At 35.1% G+C, this 21,281-nt stretch overlaps 2 pseudogenes; both read right to left on the reverse strand.

The window, feature by feature from the left end:
- Positions 1-8,883: 8,883 nt before the first annotated feature.
- On the reverse strand, positions 8,884-17,297 carry LOC105747394 (GTPase NRas pseudogene; annotated as a pseudogene).
- Positions 17,298-18,651: 1,354 nt separating this feature from the next.
- Positions 18,652-20,106, reverse strand: LOC101444362 (ras-GEF domain-containing family member 1B-like; annotated as a pseudogene).
- Positions 20,107-21,281: the final 1,175 nt, after the last annotated feature.

Consider the following 21,281-nt stretch of genomic DNA (forward strand, 5'->3'; position numbering starts at 1 on the left):
TGAGGAGCTAAAATTTTTAATTAATTTAATTTTAACGAAACACACACCTTAATTTTTTATTTGAAATGCTTTTGGTAAGAATACGTTTTATCCTAACCTTTTAAAATTTAGCATTCAAATTGAGATGTGTTGTAACTATAAAATACACACCAGATTTTGAATGCTAAGAATGAAAAATGTGAAGTCATTAATATATTTCAATTTGGTTACCTGTAGAAATAATTCCATTTATTTTTACTTTTCAGTATGACTAACACAATTTCATATGTGGCTCACTTTATATTTCTCTTAGACAGTCCTGTTCTAAAATAATAGGCAAAAGGTAGAAATGTTTCATAGTCTCAGAAGGCTTACAAACTATTCTGTTTTAGCATGAGGCAGGATATTATACTTTACAGAATAATTAATAGGAAAGGAGTCTTACAAATATATAGCCACTAAATAGTTTATGTTGGCTACATAAAAATTGAGAGAAATAATAGGGTTTTGAGTCCACCTATGATCTACATAAGAAATACTATTTCTTATTTTTCTGATTAAAGTTGAAATTGCATGCAAATATCATGTATTCACACTCATACACACACAGAAGCACACATGCATTTTAAGCCATGTTTCAACTGTTTTTTTTATGAATTAGCAAAGAACATCCAGTTTTTATTTTCTAGAAATTTAACAAGAAATATATTCAATCAAATTTTTAAAAATTCAGAATGGATTTATAATAAAATAATCAACCTAAAATATCAGTCCTTTAGTTAGGGCCAAAGTGGCCAATTGTTCCCATTTAAACAGCAGAATTGCACAACTGGTATTTTTACCTACATTTGATGGCACAGAAATATAAAATTTATACAACTTCAACTGAGCACTTCCTTCCCCTCCAGAATAGAATTCATACAATTGCTTCTTCAATTTTATATTTTTTTATTTCAAAAATGTATATGAGAGAGTATAAACTACAATGCAAACTATAATCATGGGTTAGTGACAATGCTCCAAGATGTGTTCATCAATTGCGGCAAATGTACCACACTAATGAAGGATGTTGTTGATGTGGGAAAATGTGAGAGGGTGAGGGAGCAGGGCACATGGGAATCACCTAAATTTTTTTGTGTAACTATGTAATCTAAGTTTCTTTTTTAAAAATTTAAATAGTGTATTAAATAATATTATGCTTTGAAATATCTCTACAATTACCTTGATAACAAGAACACTTTTAAAACAATTCTTAGAGCAAACAAAATATCTTAAAATAATATTGTAGGAACCAGCAAGATGGTGGTGAAGTAAGGAGAGCGTAGAGTCAGCTCCTGCTACAGGGAAGCTACCAGAGATATCTGTAGCTAGCTAAAGCACCTGTCTGGGGGCTCCAGGAGTCAAGATGAGCATCCTGCCATATCCTTGAAGGAATGGAAGGAGGAGACTGCACATCTGCTGAGAAGATTCATAAGTAGAGTGTTCCATACTATGGAGGCTGGTGCCCATCCTCCACTGGAGGCACAAGCCATCTCTGGAGCTGTCTGAAGCTGGAATTGAAAGCTTCACTTCCCAAAAATAGGTAAGGAAGAGATGATTGGGTACCAACTTCAGCTACTGATGAGCAAATTCAGTGGGCTAAAGTATAATCCTGAGAATAGCTGAAGTCTGAACCTGTACAAGTCAGAAAGAGGCCAGTAGGTGCCATCTTAACGTTGTGCCTGGGACAAGGGCAAGCAGGGAGGACTGAAAATCACAGTGCTGATAGGGAGTGGCTTTTTTCCATCCAGGTCAGATTGCAGGATTGCTTAAACCGCAGCCCCACCTCTGGTAGGGAAGAAGCTGGGGGAACCTTCACCAGCCTCTCTGGGAGATTACCTGCCTAACCATGGAGATTGGTGATTATCCTACTTTGGTGATGCAAGCTGCCTCAAGAGCTATTCTGTGGCTGGAATTGGAAGCTCCATTTCCCAAGAACAGGGGAGGAGGAGAGGGTTTGCCACTGATTTTGGCTACTGATTGGTGGACTCGGCTGCATGAGGAATAATCCTGGGAACAGCTGGGGTATGGGTTTGTCTGAGTTGGAGGGAGGCCAGTAGCCACAATTTTGACCCCATTCCCAACCTGAGGGGAGGCCAGAACTGAAAATCACAGTGACAGTAGGAACTGGTTTCTTTCACCCAGATAGGTCTACAGCCCTAGCCTAGGCTTCAGCCCCACCTCTGACAGGGAGAAGTCTGGCAGGCCCTGCACTGGCCTATCTATATAAGTGCAGGTACCTTTGGTTAGCACAGATGAAATAATCGGAAATCTACTGGGGAAACTGCAGTCATTTTGGACTTGCACTGCATAGATTTCTGCCCACACCTGCAGCTCCATCCCTGCTCCAGCCTCATCAGTCTGTCTGGGCAACTACAGTCTAGGCCTGCATGACTTGGATTATTCCAAACAGCTGTGACCCTGTCCTACCCCTGGTAAAGGAGAAAGTTGGGCAAAACTTCATAGTTTCCTAGGGCAGGATGGCAGCTTGAGCCTCCACAGCTTGTAGCTTGTAACACCAACTATGTCCTTGGCTCCTATAGTACAACCAGCAAGGGAGAAAGAACAGGAAACCCTAAAGAAAAAAACTGCACCCAAAATAAATTCTCCAGATGCCAAGACACAAAAAACAAATTATAATCCACACCAAAAGACAGGAAGATATGATCCAGAGAAAGGAACATAATAAGCCTCCAGATGACATAAAGGAGTTGAGACAAATAATCATAGGTGTTCAAAAAGTCTCCTTAAAAAATTCTATGAGATGGCTAAAGAGATTAAGGATATTTAGAAGACACTGGATGAGCTCAAGGAAGAATTTGAAAGGACACATAGAAAAATAGCAGATCTTATGGGAATGAAAGGCACAGTAAATGAAATTTTAAAAACTCCATTGGAATCATATAATAGCAAATTTGAGAGACAGAAGAAAGGATTGGTGAGCTTGAAGAAATGGCCTCTGAAAGTGAACATACAAAAGAACAGATGAAGAAAAGAATGGAAAAATTTGAAGAAGTTCTCAGGGAACTTAAAGATAGTAAAAGACATGCAAACATACATGTCATGTCAGTCTCAGAAGGAGAAGAGAAGGGAAAAGGGGCAGAAGGAATATTTGGAGGAATAATGGTACAAATTTCCCAATGCTGTTGAAGGACCTAAATATCTGTATCCAAGAAACACAATGTACTCGCATCCAAAAAAATCTGAATAGATCAATTCCAAGACATATACTCATCAGAATGTTAAATGCCAAAGACAAATAAAGAATTCTGAGAACAGCAAGAGAAAAGCAATGCATAACATATAAGGGATACCCAAAAAGATTAAGTGCTGATTTCTCACTTGAAGCCATGGAAGCAAGCAGACAGTGGTCTGACATATTTAAGATACTACAAGCAAAAAACTTCCAGCCAATAATCTTATATCCAGCAATATTGTCTTTCAAAAATGAGGGCGAGATTAGAATATTCACAGATAAACAGAAACTGAGAGAATTTCTAACCAAGAGACTGGATTTTCAGGAAATGTTAAAGAGTGTCCTAGAACCTGAAAAGAAAGGACAGGAGAAAAAGTTCTAGAAGGCAATACAGAAATGAAGATATCAGTAAAAGTAACCAAAAGTGTCAAAAGAATGGGGAAAATAAAATATGACCAATGAAACTCAAATAGGAATAAACTTAACCAATGATATAAAGCACTTGTTTTCAGAAAACTGCAACTCAAGATTAAAAGAAATTTTTTTTAAAAAAGGCCTAAATAACTAGAAGAACATTCCACACTCATGGATTTGGAGGACTAAATATCATAAAGACATCAACTCTACTCAAATTGATATACAAATTCAATGCAATCCTAATAAAAATTCCACCAGCATTGTTTTTTTAAAAAATAAAAGCATGACTATCAAATTTGTTTGAAACGGTAAGGGGTTCTGAATAGCCAGAAACATCTTAAAAAGGAAAAGTGAACTCTCTCCTCCAGACTTTAAATCATATTCCCTAGCTATAGTGGTAAAAACAGCATGGTACTGGCATAAAGATAGACACATAGACCAATGGAACCAAATGATGGTCCAGAAACAGACCCTCACCTCTATAATCAAGTGATTTTTGACTAGCCTGTCAAACCCACACAGGTCGGACAGAACAGTCCATTCAACAAATGGTGCTGAAAGAACTAGATATGCATAGCCAAAAAAAGGAAAGAGGACCCCTATCTCACACCTTATCCAAATATTAACTCAAAATGGATCAAAAACCTAAAAATTAAAGCAAGAACCATAAAGCTTCTAGAAGAAATTGTAGGAAAATATCTTCAAGCCCTGGTGGTAAGTGGTGGATTCTTAAAGGAGGTAAGAGGAGGACTGAAATGGACTACTGATATTTAATGCATGTAAAAGTTTTAATTAGCTTTAATGTAAAAGTGTGCAAATGTATAGAGTGGATGGTAACAAGTAGTGAGTAACAGCTAATTTATAAATGGGGATGTGGCTGAAAATGATAGTCTAGGGATGTAAATGCCAACTGACAGAATGCCAGAGAATACTCTAGAATTTGAATAGCACAGCAACCCAAGAGGTGGGTGAGAATTGTGGTTGATGATACAGATCCAAGAGTATCCTTTGTGAGCGAGAGCAAATGTACATCACTACTGCAAGGTGGTGGGAATGTGGAGAAGCATGGGAAAAATACAACTGGAGTTACCTGTGGCCTATAGTTAGCAGTAATAATGTAATACGCATGCATCTATGCCACAGATGTACTGTGTTGATAATGGGGCAGTATGGAGAATGTGTACCAAATGTACACTATATATGTGGCAACAATCAGATGTTTATTATTTTATTTGTAACAAATGTTCCACCACAGTGCGGTGTGTTGATAGATGGATATAGTTTGGGAATTCTGTACATGTGCATAATGTTTTATAAGTTTACAACGTCTGTCATAAAAATATATTTAAAAAATAATAGGGTGGTTCAGTGGAAAAATACACCAAATATAATATAAGTGCTATAAATAGCAGTAAGATTTTGACAATTTTCTTTCATAATCTGTATTAAATGTCTGAGGACAATGCAAGGTGTTGGTGGATAGTTAATGTATGGGACCCTTGTATAATATTATGAATGTTTGCTTTGTAAGTTCACAACTTCTACTATATACTTATTATTTATGTATGCTCATATAAAAATGATATAAAGAAAACATATTATATAATATACATTATTTATAGATATTGTTCATAAATAAATGATGTAAAGATATAATAATAAGGTGGGTTGGGGAAAAATACTTTGGTTAGTAGTTATATTTTGACAATGCTTTTTAATCATTAGTTTAAAATGTTTAACAACAATGCAAGGTATTGGTGGTAGGGTGAGTTATGAGAGTCTTGTATGATGCTATGTATGTTTGTTTTGCAAGTTCACAACTATTATGATACAATTATTATTTATGTATGTTTATGTGTGAGTGATATACTTCAATAAATATTTTTTAAAAATGAAAAAATTAAGTGTTGTATGTTAGACTGCTTAAATAAACTTAGCAAAAATGAAAATAATGTGCAAGAACTATAGTCCCTTGTTTATAGCAACCTCCCAAATAAGATATTTTCCCTAATTACATTCTTGCTTACAGTAATTTTTTTTAATTAGTAATTTATTAGCAAAGGTGATTTACAGGAAGTAAAATACACCATGTTTTGATTTTCAGTTGTAGCTGCTGGTTAATGCCTTCATGACTGTAAAGGTGAAGCAAAATATGATTATGCTCACAAATTATAGAATGGAAAAAAATTTCTCTTTAAAGTATTTCTCTGTACTTGCTTTCAAGTCAAGACAAAAAAACAGCAGTTTAAGGATGGTGAAAAACTATGGGGCCCACTAAAATAAAATTGTCATTAATTTTCCCTATTACAGTCTTAAAGTGCTGTCTTAAGTATGTTATTTTATTACCAAGTTAACATTCTATAGTAAGCTTTCAGCAAATACAGCACTTGAAAGATTCATTTATAGATTAGTAAGGGTAGTATTTAGATAAACAGAACATCTTATTTTCAATCTAACTTGCAACCTTAAAAAAATAAAAGCAAACATAGGAGAACATGTAATTTATGAAAACTGGTCAGGCACTTAACTTGGGGAAAGTGACTTTCAGATTTCAAGGTAATCTAAAATTATTTTCAGCAATCACAAAGATATTCTAACAAATTCACTTTTATACCACACTGACTGAAGTTATTCAGCTCTTTTAGGAACTGTGGTTTTGTCATCCTATGCCAAAACTCAAACCTAAGTTCAGCCTCTTAAGATGATAATAAAAAAACATTTTCAAGTCTGAATTTGGTCCCTGTTAAGATACTTCTGTCTTTAGAACACACTTGAGAAAGTTATAAGGAGATATGGGCACAAGAGCCAGAGTTAAGGAACTATCTCTTTCTCCCTAATTTGACATTAAATTTTTTTTCTTTATTTTCTTTTAAATGTTACATTCAAAAAATATGAGGTCATCAAATATCAAAATATCAAAAAATATATCCCCACCCCACCCCTCCCACATCAACAACCTCTTCCATCATCGGACACATCCACTGCACCTGGCGAATACATTCGGGAGCACCACTGCACCACATGGACAGTGGTACACATTGTAGTCCATACTGTCCCCCCATCCACCCAGTGATAGACTTTTTAGAAGTCAAGCTACCTATCACATGGACACTTAAAAAAAAGACTGGTTGAGGTGATAAGCCTCAGTCCAGCCTCAGGAAAATATCAGAGCAAGGTCCAAAACAAGGAGAAACAAAGGAGAGAGGTTCTTTTCACAGGCGATGGCAGTACTGTGAAAGCTCCCAGAAAAGCTCTAAGGAGCACAACTCCCTTGGTTTATTATACTCTGGATGCAGTATGCTTCTTCCCCTCTTGTGAATTCATTTCAAGGTAATCTGCAGTTTGCTTAAAAAATCAGGATTCACACTAGAACATGGAGGATCTCAGTAAGTAGAATAGAAGACCAGAACAGAAATTGGACCTTTTAGAATTATTCTTTTATCAAAAGTTATCCAAGCCTATTATTGATTTTCTATTCCTTTCTCAAACAGCAGTTTTAATTCAAAGACTACTTATTTTTAACAAACTTAATGACTCTGGTTATCTGGTATACATAGACTAATTAATCAAAATCCTGTTTTAAATCTTTCATTGAACATTATGTATAAAGAAAAAAAATTAATTTTAATTTGAGACATCATCATTCTCAAAATATTTAATGAGAAAAATCTACTGGCTTAATTTAGAGTTTTTATGTGGCTAAACAAATAGTCTAAATACTTTATTCATAAAGTATTCTAGGCTGGCCCTTATTAGTATACCAAGTCATGGTGAAGGATTTGTGCTAACTGGCCTCTTTCCCTGCAGGGCCAACAGCATGTATCTAGCAAAACTACTAGCTGGAATTACTGGTGCATTGTGCTACTGTGGAAGAATTTCTCTCTGCGATGCTAAATGGCTCATTCACATTTTGAAACTATGACTCTGGTTCATTAGCACCATACTTAACTCACCTGAAATAATGAATCAAGTATTCATTGATGCAGGTTGAGGGACACAGGGTGGGATGAGAATATACTTTCAAGTGCTGTATTTGCTGAAAGTCACCAAAATATCATGGTATGCAGTGAAAATTTAGTTTGTCTGTTAATATACTGCTTTACAGGTTGAAAATAATTGCTCACAGCTATTAAAACTGCACCCCTATTTTTACAATACCTGAACCCTGCAAATATAGCACTCTCTGGTGTGACCTAAATTTGAATAACTGTAAGTTTATCAGTAAGCTAGAAAAAACAATGTACATTTTATAGGTAGTAACCTCCCAAAAAATGTGGAGATTAGGTAAAAATTAAATGAAATTATTCATAATTATTCATAGTTGTTTCTAGTTTCAACCTTCGTTTTGGAAAGTCCAAAAACAGGCTTCTGAAAGATCAGCTTAATACATGAAAGAAATGGCATCTGCTACCATATGGATGACTCTTCCCCTCAAAGGACAGACAGATGATAAATATATCTCAGACATTTATTTTCATAATGGTTTTTGAAACATTGACTTTACTGAAGTATCAGGAAGGAAGTCTATTGTAAAGGAAGTTTTCTAGGAAACAGGCACTTGACTGTGAAAATTGGATTTAATTACAAGAAATTTGAGAAGACTAGGATAGACTTAGAAATCAGCATTCACTCTTCTATTTGTGAATACAGAGCAGATGTCAGTTTAGGGAATGTAGCTGACAACGTTACAGACAAAACTAAACAGCAACATTAACTATATTCTCTGCAAAAGAGTAATTTATGACATTTCTCTAAAAATCAACATAATTCCAAGTTCAACCGTAAAAAGAAAAAAGTCACCTGCAGTTACTACTTAAGAGCTCAAGACACCGTCTTCAACGGCATTTCAAGTCCATGGTTTGGTTCTTTGTTTCAGAGCATGAATTGCTTTTCAGATGAAAAACTTGGGGTAGGGTGGGGGAAAGGAGGAACACTCAGGACAGAAAAATACTGAGAAGTAACAAGAGGTACATTTCTTTGGTCAGACAACTGGGTGAAGAGGTAGTTATTCTGAGAACTTTTCAAATAGAGAAGTTGTACTATCTACTGTGAGGTGGGGAAGTAGCAGGAACTTCTTTGTGAGACTGAAGAAAGCAACAGGGATACTTCTCCAGGGAAGTCAGAACTAGGCATCAGGGCAGCTTGAAAGTGACTCTTCTCTGATGATAGAACTTTATAAATATCTTGTTACATCACCACACATGGCAAATACAGCCTTGAGCCCCACTGTCACTACTGTTGAGTTTTTTCATTCAGTACTAATGTATTTCTCTTACCAGTGTGTAAAAGTCATCTTCGATACCCTCTCTAGTCTTGGCTGAGGTTTCAATGAATGCAAACCTGTAACTCTTGTCCAGTTCATGGGTTTGTTTTGTGTCAACTGACCTTGTTGGCAAATCACACTTATTTCCTGCCGGCGCAATAGGTACATCATCTGAATCTTTAAGTCACTTAATCTGCTACTTTGTAGAGGTTATTATTTGCAAATGAGTTGCTATTATTGAAGGCAAACACACAAAGGAAACCTTCACCTATGTATTGGCCTCTCATGGCACTGTACTCCTCTTGTCAGGCTGTATCCAGTATGTCCAGTAGACAGGTTTCACCATATATAACCACCTGTTTTCTGTAAGAATCCTCTATGGCAGGATCATACTCATCTACAAGTGGTTCTCAATTAGCTGGCTTGTCAGTACACTTTTCCCAGCACCACCTGCTCCAACCACCCAGCTTGTACTCAAGTCATTTCACCCCAGCAAGAATCTCAAGCTTCTCTGCCTCTGCTTCCACAGAGTTCTGGACTATAACCCGGGAAAATCCTGGAGACCCTGGAACCCTGGAACTGCCTTGAATAGCCTCCACCAGAGACCAGCACTTCCTGCCCCAGCCATTATGTCCCAACTGTTTGTTTTTTTTTTAACTGTGGAAATTTTGATTATAGTGTAAAGTATATAAAGTAGGAAAATTTACATTGCGAAGTATCTATACAAAAGTTGATTGTCTCAACTTTTTGAAGGAAGAATAATTGAAATATTGGTGTTATTTGCTTATTTTATTTAGTTTTTCATTTGGAAATGCTTTGTCCTAATGAAAGAAGAAAAGGAAGTGTAAAATGAAATTATATTAAGAAAATGGAGTAAAAGAAAGAATGCATAATAAGTGTATATTCTTTTCGTATCAATTATTTCTCTTGATCCTCATAATCTGACTATGGGTTTTAGAAGAGCATATAATATTGATTTCTTTTTACTTATAAGAAACCAGAGTGCTTCTGTGTTTTGCTTACATTTATCTTAGTTTAACTGGAAGAACAAAGTCCACTGAATTCTTTTCAAAACATCCTTCACTCCAACATGAAAAAGAAAAAGAGAACAACGAAGCAATTGTTTAAAGCAGGGGTGGTGCTGTGTTTAAAAAACTGTATATTTGCAATTTTCAGTTTTAATAAAAGATATTCATAAATGTGAGATCATGTTTAAAGTCTCTATTGTAGCATTTAGTTTCAAAGCAATTGAGAGAAATCCTTCAGTGTTTGACATTTCATTATATTCAGCTTATTTTCATATGAGAATTAGTTTTTCACTACCTTTAGGAATTAGATAAAAAGTGGCTTATAAGAAATATAAGTATCTACCCTTAGCCAGAGTCTGTACCCAGTTAACCTGAACAGGGCCCCTGTTAGCCCTTCTACCATGTGTTCTTTAGGCTTTGCTCTGAGCACCTATTCATCCCTTTATTGTCAGAGATGTTCCATGATGGGCCAGGCAGGGTGGTGTTATGCTGTGTGCTCCCTGGGGTGGCTGCTGCATGAATTCATCCTCATTCTTAGTCCCTAGGACATGCAGGGCCCATCCAGAGTTAGTGTCAAGAAGAAAGAGCTTGGGTTCTGGAACTAGACCAAGAACTCAACCTTTCTGAGGTAATGTGGGAAAAAAGCCCTAGTACAGAGCTGGGCACAAAGTTGTCAACAAATAAGTAAGACTAGTATTATTAATAGTAGTATTAGAAACATTTGTCATGTGAAAGCATTATAACATGGACCAGAAAATTTTTTTCTATAAATGGCCGAACAGTAGTCAGATTTGCAGGTCATATAGTCTCAACTCTGCTGTTGTAGCATGAAAGCTACTGTACATAATATAGACCTATATAAATAAATGGCAGTTGGAATGGCTGTGTTCCAAAAAAATGCTATTTATGGACACTGAAAAAATAAAGTATCTGCCTCTGTGTTAGTCAGGATACCCTTATGAAACAGAACTGACAGGATATGTTCATATTCATATTTATGTTTATATTTATTTATAAAAGACATTTATTATAGGACTTGACTTATATGACTGTGGGGATTGGCACAGTCCCCACAGTGACATTTCATAGACCAGGTGGAAATTTGGAAAGTCTGAGGAAGGTGAGGTTGAATTTTTCAGGAGTAGCTGACTGACTAACATAGAGGCAGAAATCTTTGTGACTTTTGGAAACCTCGGTTCTGGGTTTAAGATCTCCAAATGATTGGATGAGGAGACTCTGTCATTGCTGAAGTCAATCTTCTTTATTGATATAGATTGGCTATAGATGCAATAAACTGTGTATAGGTGATAATCCATCTATGAAACACCCTCGCAGTAACAATCAAGCCAGTGCTTCCTTCACTAAACAACTAGACACTAGCCAAGGTGACGCATGAAATTAACCACCACAGCTCTCAAGCTTCATTTAAGCAAAACTTAATAGAAGGAATAATATATGTAAGGCCCAAATTAGGATATCATTTTGTCTTTCCTATAGTATATTTTCTTAAAAGAAAATACTGGCTCTCTCATTTTATTTATTTACTTTTGCTGTTATTTTTGATGGTTTTGACAATAGCTGTTCTTGAGCCATTACTGCCCCATTTGCTTACTAATGTATTATTTATGCGAGTTACATAAAACTAGGCAAAGCACGAATAATTTAAGCAAATATTGTCTGTAAGCCCACTCTACAGAACAAGCATTGTTAATATTTTGATGATGTGCCTTCTGTTTGCATGGGTTTTTTTTAACCATATATTTACAATTGCAGTCATATCATTCAGACATTTCTGCATTTCTATTTTCATCTAACAGAACACAACAAACTCCACATTATTAAATACTTTAACATATTTGCAGTCACTATTCTTAAATATTGTAGAATATTACTTTGACTGAATGAACAATACTTCATTTAACTGTATATATATCATGTCCAAGATTTTTCTATTCTACATAATAATTTGGTGTTCATTCTTATAAAATAAATCTCTATGCATCTGATTTATTGTATTGAGATAATTTTCTAAAACAGAATTGCAGGTTAAGGATGGAGCTATTTAAAATGCTTACAATATATATAACATTAAAGTTCATTAGAAGGTTATACTAATTCATAGTTACACTGAAAGTTTATAAAATTACTATTTCACAATATTTACCCAATACTCAACAATTTTCTAAATCTTATTTGGTTGTTAATATTTCATCTCTTGAGAATTGTCTGTTCATATCATTTGTCAATTTTCAATTAAGAATTATATTTAATTTTACATTTTATACCATATTTTATGTACCTTTAATCATGTTCCTATTTGAGATTAAAAACCACAAGTTTCTTGAAGTAGTGAACCCAAATTTGATATGGCAGAATAAGTACAAACAAAACAAAAAAAAAAGGAAATAAAACAACATAATATTATTTGTAAAATTTCTTATTCTTTTGGTAGGATATGGGTTTTGGGGAGATATAGCACAATCCCCCTTTCTTCCCATAGTTCATTGCATCTTTTAATATCAGAAGTAGAAAGGATTAGTGACAAGTGTAATTTGATGTAGAAGCAGCAAACCCTCCCAGAAGTATAATTTTTAAGCTGATGAAAATAGTCAATGTTTATACTATCAAAAACTTATGTTAAATATGTGGGTCTCTGTCCAGGATCTTTTAGATATATACATATTTATGCATAATTACATATATAATTAAAACAATTTTAAAAATTACTGACAACACATATTTTTTTTTAAATATTGCCAAAGGAAGATACTTTATTGATGATATCTATCCTCCTCTAGAATGCATTTTCCATGTCATAAAGTGGATTAAATTCTTTAATAAAAGTCTTTCTGCATCTTTTTCCTACATTGAGATTCTTCTCAGATGATTGTTTTCCAAATGTGAAGGCATGATGTGAATTAATCAACTCTTCTGAAAATTGGGGCACTAAATAGAAAGAGTAGCTGAGAGAAGTGCAGTGTGCTTGGAGTACAGTGTGCTTGGATCTGTGATTTAGTACAACTGGCTTCGAAACCCAGTGCAGGAAACCAATATCCTATGAAAATCTTCTGGACATAAATGGAACTGAAATTAATCAGAAACTCTTGGATATGGGAACTGATCTTCCAGAAAATTCCAAATTAAATGGAAAATTACTCTGGCTTACCACGGAGAAAGCTTTACACCTTAGAAAATTCCCCTGAAAAGTGATTTCTTTCTACAGTGATAAAGGCTCCAGTATGTCTGTAATACTGTACAAGTGCCATTATAACCAAAAATTGCTATCAAAATATGGGTTATATGCTGTAATCATAGAAAAATAAGAAATAAGCAAAAGATTAGCTTGAATAAATTAGCTTAATTGCATATCATCCAAAATATGAAAGCAAAGAAAAAGGAGTCCTTCCACTTTTAATGTCAGAAATAATCACATCACACTTTGTTTAGTTGCTTGATTTAATTTTTAATTTTTATTTTAGGTTACTTTGAAACTCTAGGCATGTATTCATTCATAAATGGGAGACAGGGCCATGGCTATGTATCTTTCAGAGTATTGATCATATAGAAGCTAGGCAAAAATACATGAATTGACTAGCTTTGTAATGAGAAAGTACTGCGTATTATTCATCAGAAAGAGCAACTTAAGTATTTGTCAATTTGCAAACTGCAAAATCTTGAAATATCACTGCCTCTCTGAAGCTCTCTTTGGTCCTATTAAACATAATCTCCTGCTCCTTGTTTTACTCTATTTCCATTTCTGATTCATATCTTCATCATAACATATACAGGCTTATAAGTGATTTTCAATATTCCATCCAGTGGTGTAGCAAGATGGTGGGAGCAGTTCACTTTGGTGCAGGTAATAAGGGAATGTATTGTCTGCAGAGAACTGAAATGACAAATCTTACTAAAATTAATCTGCTTTTTCATCCTCACTATATACTGTTAATTTATATAAAGATAGTAATAAAATATTTCTTTGGGAAGGGCCATACTCACCACAAAACAATATCCACTCCCCATCTTCCCCCTTCCCCACTCCCTGTTTGGAACACCACTCATAGTTATCTCCCCCTCTCCTTCAAGTGTCTGTCTATCTGTCCATCCATTCATCCATCCATCCATCCATCCATCCATTCGTCTTTGTGCGTGTGCTTTTTCAGTATGTATAATTCATTTTTATATAGCCAAGGTAACATAGAAGATAATTAGGAAATGTTTGTAAAAGTCTCAATAATATAATGATTATCACAGATACAATATCTCAAAAATGGAAAACAGTAAGTTGGGTTTCTTCCTAGATAGATATGTGAAAATATTCTCTGTGTGAAATCGGAGAAAACAACACAGAACAGCAAATAAATTATGGCAGTGTTCTATAAATTTACTGTCCAAGCTGCCATGAAAGAATAAGCAAGAACTCAAGTAACTTAATAAGAAGACTTAAGTCTCACATCTGTCCATGTGTTTGGGTGAAACCACATTGGATGAATATTGAAATAATGACTTTTCTTTAGATTTACAAATCTCACAAAAGTGCCTATTGGAATAATCAAACCCAGAAAATTAGGAAATGGATGGCTTCTCATCATGAAATAGAGTTCACCTTATAGTGAGATGGTATTGATGACAATTTGACAACAGCAAGCCAAACACAATAGATCTGTCTTAGGAAAGATAACTTGACAAAGTCCACAGAGAAGTCAAAAGGTATGAGGATAAACTTCTTTTAAATAATGAGCAAAAAAAAAAAAAAAAGGATTCAGTTCTTCCAAAGTAGAAATATTTAGGATAAAGTATATTGTTAATTAAATACTGGAGGAGGAAAAAAAGTTGGAAGATGGCATCTAAAGATGTGCTGAAGGGGTAAAATCTCATAAATAAGGAATAAAATTCATATGTAATACAAAAATGGTAAATAAATGATCAAACTTGAAGAACTTGTGGTTTAGATTTTAAATGATTTAGATGTCATTTTTATCCCAGAAAAAAGGTTTGGTATGAAGTAATAAATAGTTTAAAAATGTTAGATTGAGTGTTGAGAACTTCATGCAGAAAGAACTATGTAGGAGAGAATTTTGTCTTTTATATAAAGTAGAAATGTACTTGATAGCATTGCAAATGTAGATTGAAAAGGAAAATATTTATTATTTTGATGTGTAGTACCCACAATAAAATTAAAGTGGAAATGATGTTTAAGGATATAAAAATCTCTGCATTAAAAATAAAAGATTGCTTGAAAGGAATTTTAGCTTGCAGCTATTAAAATTAATATACTACATATATATATGCTATATACATTATATATTTAAAACGTTGTATTAAATGTATATTATCTTAAAATTTATCATATCATTAGTTGAAATTTCTGTAATATATAAACTACATTGAATGTATAATTTATGACTGATTTTTTCTATATTCACCTTAATATCCTAGAATATACTTATAAAATTGTAATTAAATCAGAATTGAGTAGTTCATGTGAAATAATTAGTTAATGGCAATTAAGTCAACACAAACATAATCTGTTTATTAACCTGTAATCTTCATATGGACAAGATCTATGTCTTCTTTTATAGCTTTATCCTGAGCCTCTAATGATTGACAGGGTATGTAAAAATGAAAATACCATTGGACACCCAGAAATGTGCAAGAGAAAAGAAATATGCTGTCAGTAAAGAAATCAATTATGATTTTAGAGATCTATTGTTCGGGCACTTATCAATAGAAGGATATATAATGTATTTGGTTGTTGAAACTCTAAATAAAAAATTACATAGCATGATGAAACTGCCAAAGAAGAAAACCATGCGGGAACCTGACATTCTTGCTGATGAATTTTCTAAGACTTTGAAGCTTGAGATTTCAGTTGATTGTGGGAAAATGACTAGAACACTATGAAGTCACCCCTTTTCATTTTTAGCACATTAATAATGTGGCTTTCTTTGTTCTAATGATGTTATGTCTATTTTTTCTACTTTGATTTTTCTTTTTCCAGATATTTATGTTGCAATTTATTTAGATTCCTTAAATGCTACTTCCAAAGCAATCATACAATGTTTTCCTGTTTTATTTTACCTAGTATTAGTTACTATAGAAAAAATTCTGTAATTACCTAGTATTAGCTACTATAGGAATCTCTTAGTTATGATAGAGAAATTTCTTGCATATAGTACAAAATAATACCACTTGAAAAAATAGTAATATGACATCTAGAAAAATAGTTATCAGAAATGGATATATATGTATATATATATATATATTTGGATATATTCTTTTTCTTTTCGTTTGTTTGCTTTTACTTTTCTTCTCTGACTCCCAGCTTCTTAGTATTCCCATGTGTCTGTAATGTCTGCTTAGACTTAATCCTACCAAATACATTTTACATTGAAAATCATGCTATGAATTTTATCTCTGTGTGCTTTTAGGTGTGAATCCTTTCAAAGTTTAATTCTGATTTCCCAAGCTGATATCTCATTTATCTATTGTGGAGCCTGTACTATCCTTCATATTTTCAGTCTGGTGCGTATTACACATTTACCATATAGCAGTTATACTAAAAGTTTCATGCCCTACTAGGTCTTCTAGAATAGGAAGACATTTCTATGTCATATTTCCCAAAACAAATTTAAAGACCTAGTTCCTAATTTCCATGTTTCACTCTTCATTAATATTTGTGTTTCAGTTGTCCAAAAATGTTATAATTTTTGTGTATTGTGTAGCACACAGGATGTAGAAAATTCTTATATGAACCTTAAAAATTCTTCTTTGAAGGGATACTCCCCTCCATCAAGAATGGTGCTGTCTTGATTTTATTATATATATGAAACTCTTAACCTCTCTTTTAAGGCTGTTGAGTTCCAGCTATGCAATTCTAATTGTCCTATTGCTCTGCTTTTCTCTGTTCTCATTGATATTCCTAATACTTTCATTAGCCAATTTCAGACGTATTATATCTTTTATTATGAGTGCCCAATCTCACTAATCTCCAAAGCTTTTGCCTATTTAGAAGACAAATAATAAATAGTAGAGCATGGTTACCAAGTAAATATCTTTTACAAATGTTGGATAAAATAAAGCCCTATAGATTTTGAATAAAGTGTTATAAAATAGTTTAAATAGATAGTTTAAATAGATAAAATAGTTTTGATCAACTTATTTTATGGCATATTTCTAGGGGAATTCAGGCATCTTTGTTATTAATCTATACTTATATTTACTGTGAACATTGTAGGTCCAAATATTACTTTTTGAAAATGGGATCATGGTGCCTTAAGTGCAAGAGGAAGTCTGAACCCTTGCAGATGTTGGCAGTCATCTTGCTCCAACACATGGCAACAGAATTTGTGGAAGGAAGTAATTTATTCTTCATCGCCTGGTAACTGTAAGCTTCCACCTCAAATAAATACCAAATAATATGGAGCCTAAAGTTGTTGTTTTTTTCTGAGTGTAAAATATATTGATGGTTATAAAGGGACAACTTGAAGACATTTTAGTCTTCTCAGATGACATGCAGCATACATGCTCTGTTTTTTTTAAACCATGTCATGAAGTTTTCAAATATCTCTGTAACATGTTTTGTTTTATTTTTTTCATTAGCACAGATTACTACTCTACAGTTTCTTCTAGAACAAATAAATATAATGGCTATGTTTGAAGAGTAACTACAGACACATTTAGATGTTTAACAAGGTGAACTGTTTCACAATTAGATCAAACACTGTGTTAACAGCAAGGTGGTTTTCATTTATTTTGTTCACTGCCAGGAGGGGAGTCACTTTTCCAATTTATTCTTTGTTTACAGGTTTAGTCACCAACAGACCCCGAGAAGTAATGAAAAATTATCTGTTAAAAGAAAATTTAAATGTAATTATGCTGTGGGTTTTTTCCAAGATCCTTAAAGTCAGATAATTTAAATTTACAGGGGAAACGAAATCGGTGTTACGGAAAAACACATCCATAGCACACAGTGGTAAGTTGTAAACAGCTCAAAAGGACAAAAAACAAAAGTCATTCTAGAAGTTTAAGCAGTCCGGTGACAAACTCTGTTTTTCATTTTTTTCCCCCTAGTGGCTATTTTCCTACCACAGTGTCGAGCTTTCTTATTATATTAAATAACTTACGTGGGTGAAAATGAGTTTGCTAACCAGCAGCCAACTCAAAACCTTGTAGGAAGAGGGAGGAGAGGAATTCACAACACAGCACACCCTAATGGGAAACAAACTCCACTGTCAGGCGTCAACCAGGCTTACCTCTCTCTGGAAATACTGAAGGAGCTGAGTCTGAGGATCTAAATGAAGGGGATTTCTCCCCCTCCCTCCTCTCCCTTTTTCATTTACGTTAACAAAGGAACATAGGCTTCCTAAGCGCCAGTACTCAGCTGGGCAAGTCCCATCGCAACTAATGTTCAAACAAATAAAACACACATGCACACACACACACACACACACAAAAGAAACCTCCATCTAGGTACACAGCTGTGATTCACATGAAAATTTCAGGAGATGAATCATGTGTAGAGCTGGGGTTCTTTCTCCAGCGTCTTCGTCGTCAGCGAACATTTCAGTCTCATGAAATCCGGTCAGTTAGCTGCAGAAAATAAGTTCCCTATCTGCTCATGCGTGAGCTTGCTTTCTTTGCTGACCAGAGCACTCTAATGCCGTTAGGTCCCCACGATTTTTCTCAGTACTAGATGCCAGAACACAAAGACCAATCTCTCAGTGATCCGCATGATGCAGCAGCAGCAACCAGCATCCCACTTGCTAAATTCTGCCTAGGAGGCTCGACCTTAAAGACTTCCAACTGTCTTTCTCTATATGATTTTCAGTTCCTTCACCCTCACATGAAGCCAAGTAGAGAGCATCTTCACTGAAGACTGGTACCGTGAGCAGATACTGTAAGATCTTCTGGCCCCTCTCAAATGGGCATCCGACTTGTTTCCACATCATGAATTCACTAACTTGTTTTGGCCAGTTCCCAAAATTTCTCAAAATTGACATGGCTATTTGGAAGCTGATTGGCACAGACTTTATTGAGAAAATAAATATCTTTGATCAAGAGACTGAAGAATGGTATCACAGTCTTCTCTCTGCTACTATGAGCAGTTAAAGACCTTTGTGCTGCCCCATGAAGAGCTGTTTGATAATTATAGAAATTGCTGGAAAGGTCCATCTGATAATCAAGAATGTCAAACTTTGCAGTCTTCACTTTGGCCCAAGTTTTCTTTAGTCGAGAGATGGGGCTCATATTCATGCCGGAGATGATCACCATCAAGGAATTAAAGTTGCCAATGTTAAAACACTCCCTTGCCACGTCAAAGAAATATTATTCTGTTATTCTTTCTTGATGCTTCTTCTTTACGGGCATGCAAATTTCTATAGCAACCAAGTAACTGAGGTGATTAAACCATTCTACCTAAGCTTCTAAGTTGTGTATTTTCTTCCGCTCGCCGTAACAACTCTTGTCATTGTCCGAAGGGTCCTTCTGAACAAATGCCTGAACAAATTCTTCTGGTCCGATGAAATTGAGCCTCTCCAGTTCTATGTGAATCAGCTACTGGGCCAACACGTAAGGGTCACTGCAGACAGTAATGATGTCCCTTTGTATATAGACTGTGGCTTGTTCTTAAGAACCATGAGCCAATCTGTGAATGTGGCGCTGATTTTTGCCAGGACTTCCTCCTACTGGCTGAGTGCAGCAAGTTTGTGGATCAGACACTGGATCATCTGCTGGACATTCTTCCAGTATATCTCTTTGCCACTGGTTTTTCAGAGAGCCAAGTCTCTAAAATTTTTCATCATTCTTTCATCTTGAAAGTCATAAGGAAATGTCTCCATCCATTCTATCAGGAATTGAAGGATTTCAGGTGCAATTTTTCTTATCTGTTTCTTGTCACTGCTGGGATCACTTAGTCTCTGGTGCTCCACACATATGTGGCAAACTTTGGCCATTAGCTCATAGGGATGCATAAATAATTGAGAACTGAGTAGGAAGATAAAGATGTATATTCTATCTGGATAGTAATCCACATTACGTACTAAGTGCTGGATGAGTGCTTCCAGAGAGATGAGGTTGTTGTCCTGGTTATACAACCCTCCACAGCTGTCCTCTGCAGATTGATAGAGGTTTTGGTTGTAACCACTGCCATCAAATATTGCTGAAAAGAGAGGAGTCTGAGTCATGCTTTCCTGTGAGGGAACCCCAAATCCGGACATTTGCTGTGCACCCACTAATGCGACCAAAGGACAGCAAGTGAGAATGCATGGGAAGATGGATTAAAAAAAATTCATCCAACTACTCAGGTTATTGTTTATACTCCTAAAGTTATTTTAGATAAGGACTTAGAAGGAAATAGTTGTGAGATGTTTGATACAAAAGTCCTAGAATGCATTGAAGAGACTGCTGATGGGAATATGGACACAAAAGAGACCTTTTATGAGGCCTTAGAAGTAAATGATGAAACTATTACTGGAAATTTGAGGAACGGCAATCCATGTTTTAAAGTTGCAGAGATCTTAGCAAGATTAACTCCTGATGTTTTATGAAAGGCAGAATTTGAAAATGGCAAGCCTGGATATTTAGCTGAAAAGCTTTCCAAAGTAAATTTGGAGAATAAAACTTGGCTTCTCCTTGCAGCTTATTGCAAAATGCTAGATGAGAGAGATTTGAGCTGAGGACTGAACTGTTGGGCACAAAGAAAACAGAAAATGATCTGGAAATTCCAAGCCTCTGGAAATCAAGTCCCCAGATGATAGTGCCCCATTTGAAGACTTAACTAAACTTGGAACTTGTAAATCAGGATTGAAGATGCAGTTACTTAGGAAAGACTTGTGGAAAGTCTTACTATCTGATGGCTTGGCCCCCTGCTTCTTGCATGCTAAACCAACAAGCCTTTTGAGAGAGCTGTATGAACAAAACCACTGTCAGCTTGGACTAAAAGGGACATGTAGGGCCTTAAGAGGAAGAGGAAGCCTGAACCTTTGTAGATGGTGACAACCATCGTGCACCAACACATGGCAACAGACTTTGGGGAAGAAAGGAATTTATTCTTTATGGTCTTGTAACTGTAAGCTTCTACCCAAAATAAATATCCTTTATAAAAGCCAAGGGATTTTTGACATTTTGTATCAGTGGCCCTTTGGTTTGGCTAACTAATACACCTGGTTAAAGGTGTGTCCTCTGAACATTCCTGGGGTAGGTGGGTAGGTCTTAAATGGTGAATCCATTTTAGCATCCAATCTCTCTAAGCCCTTTAATTCCTTCTACTTCGTATACCAGAGCAAATCAGGCATCTCAACCTCAAACATGCTAGGCCATCTTTTGTACCATGTTTTAGTCAGTCACACAAACAAACTAT

This window comes from Dasypus novemcinctus, chromosome 6 (assembly GCF_030445035.2).
Source record: "Dasypus novemcinctus isolate mDasNov1 chromosome 6, mDasNov1.1.hap2, whole genome shotgun sequence".
Taxonomy (NCBI): Eukaryota; Metazoa; Chordata; class Mammalia; order Cingulata; family Dasypodidae; genus Dasypus; species Dasypus novemcinctus.